The 10,747-nt window shown below is 37.9% G+C and overlaps 1 long non-coding RNA gene across 1 annotated transcript; it reads left to right on the top strand.

Moving 5' to 3' along the window:
• Positions 1–4,351: 4,351 nt before the first annotated feature.
• On the top strand, positions 4,352–6,653 carry LOC147538070 (uncharacterized). Its single transcript, XR_015226109.1, has 4 exons — positions 4,352–4,502; positions 4,586–4,644; positions 5,315–5,380; positions 6,438–6,653. It is a non-coding gene; the product is annotated as an uncharacterized LOC147538070 (long non-coding RNA).
• The last annotated feature ends 4,094 nt before the right edge of the window (positions 6,654–10,747 follow it).

Raw genomic sequence — 10,747 nt, 5'->3', positions numbered from 1 at the left:
GCCAAATCAAACCATTATTGGATTTGGAAATCTAATTGTAAACACTGTGAGCAGGTGGCCAGTCTAGTAGTCTGGCACATTAATAAAGGTACTAATGTTAATATTTGGCTTGACAACTAGATACCCAATCACCTCCTCCTATACCTAATACAGTAACACAGGGATTACATGGGTTAGTCAGCTTATAGTTAATAACGAATGGAATATGAATCTTATAAATACTTGCTTTACTCCTGATATTACTAATGCTATCACTAGTATTAACTTGTAGATGGAAGAAGATGACATGGCTAGATGGCCGCTAAGCAAATCGGGTAACTATACGATTAAATCCATGTATAACTACTTGAGGAATAATATATATAATCAAAATGACGAATTACCTGAATGGAACTATATCGGGAATATCAATACAATACCAAGGATTAAACTATTCCTATGGAAACACTGTACCAATAGCTTACTGGTAAAAGAAAAAATAGGTAAATTCATTGATAATACGTTTACTTGCACTTTTTGCAATAATGTTGAAACCATCGAACACGCCCTCCTACATTGTCACTATGCAAAAGCAATTTGGTTTTGTTTTCAGGTCAGGACAGATTATCTCACGTCGGTTAAACTATGGATCCTTTAATGGAAGGACCTTGAAGAGGAATTAATGATCATATATGCTAAAATTATGTGGTTTATTTGGAAAGCTAGGTGTGAATCTTGTTTCTCGTGTAAAAAAATCACTTATGCAAGTAATTCAAACGATTAAGGCATCATCAACCGTTCCTCTAAAGATAACGACTAAAGTAAAGAAACCAAAGCAACACCAATGAAGCCCTCCATCGACACCATTTCTCAAAATCAACACAGACGCATGATTCACAGTTTTATCAGAACCATCAGGAATTGGAGGTATCATTCACGACAAAGGTAATGATAATCTTCGTGTTTAATGCGATCATCTATTTCAACAAAAACTTAATTATTATATTAAAATAAACATTTCTTTCTGTTGAAAACTACTAAAATCAACATGGTATTCAAACTATTGATTTTGTATGATAAGTGAGTTAAGCTATTACAAAACTTAAACTATTGTGGGATTCGAACACTGGTTGGCTTGGTATAACACACTTTCCTCGTCCATTAGGCTACCAAAATTTCGTAACTGTAGGTTACCTTTCCGCACTCCCCCATCCACGACCCTATGTTCAGTGGTCGGAATTCAATGAAACTAGTTCTAGGTAATTCTATTGGACTCGTTCTACATATCTAGCGGTTTGGAATTTTCTATTTCGTCTAAATTTGGTGGTTTATTTGATAGTTATATCGAAGACTATATAGTTGGGTCTAATTTCTTTTGGGTTCATAATTTGAGGTGGTTATTCTTTAGTTTCTTCCAATGATTTATGTTCAGGAACATGTTCGAGATATTATGTACTATTTTGAGGTGTCCATATATAGACGGGTTGCTGCTAAATTATTTTACGGCTCAAATTTCATATTTGGACTAGTTTTGGGAATGAATTGGAATAGAGATGGTTAACCGAACTTTATCATATTTCCCATGAATGGACAGCTTGAGTTAGAGAATCATATTACTGGGCTTGTTATATAGTTTGTCAGCTTATGGAGACTCTGAAATGTGAAATAAAGTTTGTGGAAAGTTGGTTGGTTGGTTTGTATGCATTTCATGTATTCGGTGGATGTTTCTGTAAACTACATACTGGAGATAGGACATTCCTAGTATACTTTCATTCATTATATGCTTTCTTGTTCTGTTGAGGACTCTTAACAGTTATGTAACAGTCAAACGACTATTTTTCCCTTTTATATTTTAGTAGGACTAGTGTACTGCAATAGGGAGCTCGAGGGGAGATGAAGCTTAGTCAGGAGCATCATGGAGGTGCAAGAAGAGGTAGGATCCTATGAATCTTACTTGGAGCACGGGTATTCTCCGTTTCGCCACTTTATACATATATATTTATTTATTACTTTATTTTTCTCATTCTCTAGTTCAAATTATGGCATGATATGATGTGAATGTATGTGTGTTATGGATGTTAATCTTTTAAAAACAAATTGATTTTTTTGAAAAATAATAAGATGGTAGCAGAATGCTTGAGCTGCGTGAGGCAGAATCGCTTGATCTGTGTTATGTGTAATGGTTGTTTTCCAACGGGCATTGATTGGTCCCCTTATTTATTTTTATGTTATCGATTAGCAATGAATTATGTCAAGGGTTACACTCGATGCGTGAGCAGCCGTTTGATAACAACCATTCCAGTTTACCCAGAATGGGGTACGGAGAGGATGGGAGTTGGGGTATTCCGACCCTTGGAGTGATTAGAGGATCGACCTAATGCCATGCTTTTTTATTTATTCTGTTAAGCCACTGGTGTGTGGTTTGAATTTTATTGTGATTGATACTTACAGTGTTTTCACCGAACTGAAAGAGGGTGTTTAACCGAGTTTTCTTAATAAGAAAAAACTTATTCCCTGAAAGTGAAAACTTGTAAAAGCTTGGCTTTACACAGAGTTTACCCTACCTTGAGACACATGAACGCTCTTCTCCTTTGGGTTGATGGGACCTTTAGGAGGGATCTCTTCTTATAACTTTGGGAGTCTATAAGATCATTTAATATTATTATAGGTTCATGCGTATGTTTGGCTATTCTTCAAATGGTTAATGAATTACCTTGCAAGAAAGCGTCAAATCTGGCCGGAGGTAGGACGCGCCTCAAGATGAGATAATTGTATCGCCGTGAGGATATGGCTCTGCTACACGACGATGCTTTTATAGTAGTCTAGGAAAGTCATGACATATTCTAAGCGTATCACTGTTTTGGTGGGATTTACTATTCGATGCGTATTGAGATCACAAGCCGGCCCGATGGGCGATGATGACGAAGGGAGAGTTACAGAATCTCTTACCGAGGTATTACGTGGATCCATGTGTACACTGCAATAGTCAAACGTTCGATAAGGCGCCGACTCCCTACATACTAACAAAGGCCGAACGGTTCTTCCTAGCCGAATAGTAGGTGACCCAGACTGAGTGCGTATTCAGTCGCAATTTTGGTAAGCTAGAATTATCTTGCTATATTGCTTTGCTTGGTGTGCATATTGATATCTTTGTATATATGTAACACTTATAACTATTGATATATTAAACTGTTGATGTGTGTGGTGCGTGTAAAATGTCTAGGTATCCTACTGACCTGACCTTTAGGTTATCTCATTCTTACATGTTTTTGTTCAGTTGTAGGTATTGGTGACTCGGAGTGACACAGTTCACATTGATGACTCACATAATGTAAGAATATAATTTCTATTATATTTTCAACTTACGATTTTATCACAATGTTGATATTATATATGTATCATCTAGAATAGTTAGGACCGTTCTCTCACTTGTTTGTGATTGTACACATGTAAATAATATGCACACTATCACTTTGAATTTGTTGTTATTGATATGTTGGAGTTTATGAAAACATGTACGAATGTTTGACAAATTTTTCAGGTTTGATATGTTCAATTTATAGAGGAGACTGTCAAAATTCAGTCCCTTTTGTGAATTGTTCATATACATGAATTCAAGTTGTTTTTCTCTTTATGAAAACTATTTTGGATTACACGTTTTCCGAACATATTTTCAAAAGGTTTAAACTATATTGATTTTCCACTGCATTTGTTCTTGATTTGTAACTCGTTATGAGAGTTTTTCTTTGGTTTATATTTGAAACTGGTTTGAGTGAGAATTAGACCAAGTTTTTTCATAAACGGCTGGACAGATCGGGAGTCGGAACACGGAGCGTCACAGTTGGTATCATAGCATGAGTACGTGCATTAGGCCGACTGACATCAGAATACACTTCTGTGCAATAATAGGTGAGGTAACTAAAAGTACCAAGGCTTGTTCAATCCGTAAAAGCTTCAAGATAAAATATGAAAAGATTATAATATTGTTGATTTTCTTTTGCTCTTATTTGAGATTTTAAGATTCTGATTTTATCTTTGCTCACTTTTATGTGCTCAGCACATCTGAGTCAGGCCTGCATGAAGGACCACCCAGATATCATAATTAATGTGAGTAAGGTTCCTTTAACGGTATGTCACTTACATTATGATTTTGTTTTGTGAGCTCATTGGCTGCAGAAGATAGTGATGATGTAACATCCCGTGTTTTAAAAGGTTGGTTTAGGGACTATTTGACATTTAGGTCAAGTCGAAAAAGGGACCAAATCAGCAAAGAGGACAATTTAGGGGGTATTTTGCAATCGGAACAAAAACAGGGACCTAACTGTAAATCCGTGGGAATGGATAAGAGAAGAAAAAATCAGACCTTTTATCCCTCTTTTGCTCGACAGAAATTGAGGGTTAGGGTTTGGGTGAAAGAAAATTCGATTTCTATGGAGATTTCAAGTTGATTTCAAGGGGAAATCTGATTTTTTGTTGAATTCAACTTCAATGAGTTGATTCAAGCTAGGGTTTGTGGAATTTTGGTAAGTAAGACCCTATTTCTCTCTCCAGACAGAATTTTAGCTTTGTTTGATTTTAATGGAGTCTTGTTGCTTCGAATTTGTAGAAGTTTGTGAAGGATTGATCAAGGGAAAGCTATCCTAACTAGAATTCAATCGAATCAAGGTAAGAAATCAACCAATTCGATGATTTAATGTCAAAATTCTTAATTCTAGGGTTTAAGGTTTATGAAAATTGGGGATTTTGATGATTCATGTTGTTTTAGGGTTTATCTAGTTGAGAATTATACAATTTTGATATAAAAGAAACTTTAGAGAGATTATGTGATATAGGTTATCGATCGAACGACAACTCGAGGGACTGAATTAAACCTACTGTCCGAGCCAATCTGGGATTGATATGTTGCTCGTACGTACTTTCATAAAACACGAAAGTCGTAGCTTAGGTTGTTAGCTTTCCGAAAAGGTATGGTACAAGTCATTTCGATATCGGACGAAAGAATTATGACTGTTTTACCGAAGTTAGGAAAAATTCTGCTTTGTTGTTTGTATTTTTGCAAACTTCAAAGGCGATTCACTTGGATTTTGGGGAATACATCTAATGACTAAATGTTAAGGTTATAAGTCAGTTCAAACAGTGATTGATCGACCCCGATTGGGCATGGTTATGAAGTTAGAAGATGAATCGATATTCGGTTATAGTTGAAGTCTTCGTGAGTTAGCGGTTTTGCTATTGTTTTAAAAATTTCATCGTTTTCTTTTAATTATTGTTTTTGTCGTATGAAGGTTCTTATCGAAGAACCTAATGTTTATCTCTTTTATTTATGGATTGGTAGAGGGGGGAGCCGGAGCTTATCGTTGACGATGATGCTACGGTTTCGGCGGAGCAGAAGTACCGCCAGGTAGGGGTTCTGAATCCATTTCTTAGCATGGTTTTATAGATAATGAAATATTTTAGGTTCTACAGTTATATATGCGTCATTATAACTAGATTGAGGGAGCATGAAACTCGATATTTAAGTGATGAATTGAAATATGCTTGAATTGTTTTGATGCGATGTGAGAAATGTTTTTCGAACTGTTTGCGAACTACTTGGGATTTTCTTGTATGTACCCGACTGCGGATTATGTCAACCTACGGGCATGTAGCCATTGAGGGTAGGATGACATGTGAACACGTGTGTGGACCGTGTGAGACCCGTGAGGTGGGCGACACTAGTCATGAGACCTGTGGGAGTAGAGTGCTTCACTTGCTGGCCATTGGTGCTCGTGCCTCTAGCTCGAGGCTCAGGGCCGTACACCCTGACCGCTCGTTGGGGAGGCGACATTGATTGGGATCCCTCTGCTTTGTGTGTGATGTGGCTATTGGTTGTCTCACTTCCGTGTTTGATAAGATAATGAATCGAATGTAATATGGTTTTGATATACGAAAGTAAATGGATTTTGAAAGATTGCATTAGATGCATGACAGGGTACCGAAGAGAGTAAGGTTCAGGTCCTACCATGGGTATTGGGGGACGGCTCTATTACTCGAACTCGGTGATCTAAAACGTATTTAGATACTTAAGGTATATATGTATCATGAGGTAAACTCTTCAATGATTGCGGAGTCCCTTAGTGGGAGAGGGACTTACCGGCTAGGGGTAAGTCTCTTTCTCGAGGAGACGTAGTGCATTAGCTAGTGCCATAAATGGGCAGGTACTATCTAACGCACTCTAGGTTCTCCTGAGGAACTCTCCTCTTATTGGGAGCGCACCATGGGTGGGCAGCTAATCACTGCTATTGCTTGTTAGATTAAGGAAAACGGTTTTGTATATAGTATATATGGTAATTGGTTTGATAACTCGTTTTGTCACGATGTTTACAACTTAGTAAATGAACTTTTGAAAACGTGATGGGTTTTGGATTGGTCTTCTACCAGAATAACTCGTGTCGGTGAGTATTCTGACCCCCTACCAGTTGTTAGTGTGCAGGTGCTTTGTCGTAGCCTCGAGGCGGAGTTGTATTCCAGCCGGTGATCTTGTCTGACGAGGCTAGAGGTGTTGCGTCGTTTTCTTTGGTTTTGTTTATTGGCTTTCCGTTATTGTAAAGTTATGTATTTATTGCAGGAACAAACTCTAATATGTATATACGTAAAACTTAGAGTTGTTTATAAGTTGTATCGGTGTTTTATGAGGCGTTTGTATTTTTGTGGTTCGGGTTTCGACCCGAAACTGAGTTGGGTTTGTTTAGCTTCCGCTCGATAGTTTATTTTTGCGTATGCGAATGTATGGTTTGCATGACAGGTTTTACAGGTGCGACCGGTTCGATTTACAGAGGAGACTCTGTCGGATTTTTGTCTCGTCTGTGAGTTGCCGGGGCGTGGTCGTGTCTATTTTGGGACACGGGGCGTCACAGATGATACTGGATCGAGTATTATCATGGTACGAATTGCATCTATATTAGGCTTAGATTCATATCATTGGTTGGTTGTGGATGGACTTTGTGACTTCGAGTTGCTCGGAAAAGGAACACTTGGTGGCCGGTAGGGTTTAATACCATGGATGACAGTTAGTTTTCTAATTAGAGTTTGGGTAAGAAGTTTCTATTTAGGGTGTTTGGGCCAGAATGTTTCAAAAATTTCAATACTAGAAACTGTATTCTATTACAGTGAGTTTTCGATTTAGGGTTTGATTTTGGATGCTTGATGCTCATATTTTGATACCGAGTTAAAGATTAATGTGCAGGTAGACTAACACCAAGTAGGGAATAAAAGGAGTCGGCCACTGATGATAAAAGTTCAATCGAACTTCCGACCTCGACATTTTTGTCGGAGTGAAGCCAAAAAACAAAAGAAAGAAGAAGTTAGCATTCACCAACAATGGAAACTAAATCAAACTTCAGTAATAGGTAACTTGGGGTGAATATATCAGTCAAACAAGATATCTATGATCATTTTCGAATGCCAGTTGTAGATATCTTTTTGACTTCTTTTTGCTTGTTCGCAGCTTGAGACAACCATTGGGGCTATAGTATTTGTGTCGTCACACATTTACTCGAACTGAAGCCTTCTGTGGGTTTCAGTTTGTGTTGTCCCATTTGGGCGGTAGGCATCTGCTCATCAAGACCAATCTTGGGAAAATTGTGAAGCGTGGTAAAATGGAGTTTTTCATTGACAAAAAGACTGTCAAATTTACTACGATCATGATATATTGTGATGGTACTCTTAAAATTAATATCAATATGAATGTGCAGATTTTTTAAGGCGATAATTGATGATGAATGTCGATGTACCAGAATGTTATTCATGAGGGGGAAGCGATACATACATTTTATTGTTGGGTTTCCTGACTCTTTGATGCAGGCGCATAAACGTGTGGGCCCACGTCCACGCGTGCCCACATCCTATTTGGTTATAATAGTAGTTTATTTAGTATAGGAGAAGTTACTTTAATTTGATATTTCTTTATTTTTAAAGTTTCTATGTTTGAGTAGTTTATTATTTTAGGAATCCTAGTTTGAGTCTATCTAGGAAGGTTTATTATCTTATAAAAGGAGATCTAGTCTATGTTATTGTTCACCTTGAAGAGAAAAACCATTGAAGTTATTAAGAATTTAAGTTTATTTTATCGTTTCTTACAGTTTTCTTTAATTATTCTTAGTTTATTTTATTGTTCTTTAATTATTCCGCTGCGTCTACATCAAGTGGTATTCAGAGCCATTTTTTTTTTAACCAATCACAATGGTTAATCCTACCGTTCCTACTCCAACAATCAAAGAGAAGACACCAACTTTTGCCTCCGAATGGGACAACATCAACAAGAAGTTATCCTCGGTTACAAAATTGGAAGAAGCTTTCGAAAATTACAAAAAGGAAAATATGGAAAAATTTGATCAAGTCAATGATTCCATCATGAAGTTATCTAAACAACTCGAAGGCATATGTAAGTCTCCCTCTTTTACCACCACTCCTTCATCTACTACTTCTATTCAAACATCATCACCACAACCACTTCCAACCACCACAAACTCAACCGTTGCAACCACCACACCAATTTCAATACCCCTATTCAGTCAACCTATCACTAACCCATACCCGACCACATTCCTCCCACCGATTCACATCAACAATACACCACCACTCTTACCGGTTTTCCCATTAACATACATAAACCCTACAACCACTCCAACCACACCACCTTTTTCCTTCAACGACCACCAATCTACTACCAACCCAAGTATAACCCAACCATACCCATTCCAGACCCCTCGGCAATATTATTCACCAAGCACCATTCCACTCGAAACCCACCACCAAAACCGCAACCCCGAACCCTCATCTCTACCGACACCACCACCATCCACCGCCCAACAACCCACTTCTTACCCGACTTCCATTAGTCCACCAACAGTACCCACCAACACTTTCAACATCCCAGGAAGTTCCAACACTTATGCCACTAATCCAACTACACACACACTCTTTGGTTTTACAATATACAACTTATGTCCCACAACACCCCCACCATTCCACTTTACCTACAACAGTATACCACCCACATCTTCTACACCAATTCAGACCACCAATAGAACTCCACACAACATTACTAGCCCCCACATAACCGCACCCTACCCTCCATTCTCAAACCCACTCTTTCTCGAATCTTCCGCAAACATTGGAACAATTGGCCAACCCATGCTAATATACCATCACATACCCGACCATCAGCCCCCAAACCCTACTTTTTTCGAAAACCCACTACCCACTGCCACATACCCTACAACACCATTAACCACCCTGGGCCACTCAACCCATAACCAACTCAGCTTCTCCCAATTCAACTCTTATAACCACCCACAAGTTTACAATGAGGAACAACAACTACAAGCACCTCCACATCATCTTTCTCCTCATTCTCTACAGGAACCCTTCTCCAACCAAACATTCCACCACACATATACAACCCAGAATGTTCCGAATCAATTATGTCCCACATCGCCGCTTTCTCTATCAAATCTCTTCCTACCAAATTTTCTTCAAACAATTAAGAAAAAGAGGATCAATTTCCCAATTCTTACAATGAACCTATACTCAATGGTCAAAGATCACATACCAATTGAACAACTTCCATCTCGGTTTCACATATCAATTGAAGAAAACAAACAGTGGGCTCCAGGTATTGATCACTTTAGAGTACATAAACTACATGAAGATGAACTTGGAAAAGTCAATTTTGCGTGGCATATCTACACTACATGGTTCCATATCGATATCTTAGTTAGCGATTGTTGTGCTTATACTTTGGCTATTGATGAAGTATTTTGGAAATTTGTTACAATTACTCTTACTTCACACTTGCTCATAGTACTTCACACTTTCTTGAAGATTAAGTGGTTGTGCCTACCGTGGGAAGATGGCGAGATGAACATTATTTATTCACTAAGGTTAATTTTGCGAGAATCATTGGCATATGAGTTTGGGTACGAGGTTGACGATTACTTGCACATTAGTATCCTTCCATTCCAGTGCAAACTTCGTTCGAAGTGGGAATTACAGATCGCCATGTCAAAGTTCATCGTCTGCGGGTGCATCAACTTGTTTTCTTCATCGAAATCGGTTCGGGACGAACCTTCTGGGGAACAGGGTGCTGATGCAGGCGCATAAACGTGTGGGCCCACGTCCACGCGTGCCCACATCCTATTTGGTTATAATAGTAGTTTATTTAGTATAGGAGAAGTTATTTTAATTTGATATTTCTTTATTTTTAAAGTTTCTATGTTTGAGTAGTTTATTATTTTAGGAATCCTAGTTTGAGTCTATCTAGGAAGGTTTATTATCTTATAAAAGGAGATCTAGTCTATGTTATTGTTCACCTTGAAGAGAAAAACCATTGAAGTTATTAAGAATTTAAGTTTATTTTATCGTTTCTTACAGTTTTCTTTAATTATTCTTAGTTTATTTTATTGTTCTTTAATTATTTCGCTGCGTCTACATCACTCTTTGACTCAGAGCAGTGTAAGGCATCGGAGAATGTGCTTCTGTTAGGGCGGTAACTCAAATGACGGAAATGAAATTGGATGAAAGGAAGAAAACAACAATGCTTGATGTGAACATCAAGGACTAGAGGATCGATTTGTATCATTACCAAGTTCAAGCTTAGACTCAAGCTCTAGCTCAAGGTCAATAGGCATAAAGAGGATTAAGGCATGTTTGTGACAAGAGGGTCTAATATGACCCGTTGTAGGAAGGTTAATGAATTGATTTTAACTATGTTTTGGCGTTTGTTTGC

Source organism: Eschscholzia californica, unplaced genomic scaffold, assembly GCF_041429995.1.
Source record: "Eschscholzia californica isolate CP2 unplaced genomic scaffold, dmEscCali1.0.p SCAF_5, whole genome shotgun sequence".
NCBI classification, from domain to species: Eukaryota; Viridiplantae; Streptophyta; class Magnoliopsida; order Ranunculales; family Papaveraceae; genus Eschscholzia; species Eschscholzia californica.
This window is presented reverse-complemented; position numbering and strand designations above follow the sequence as displayed.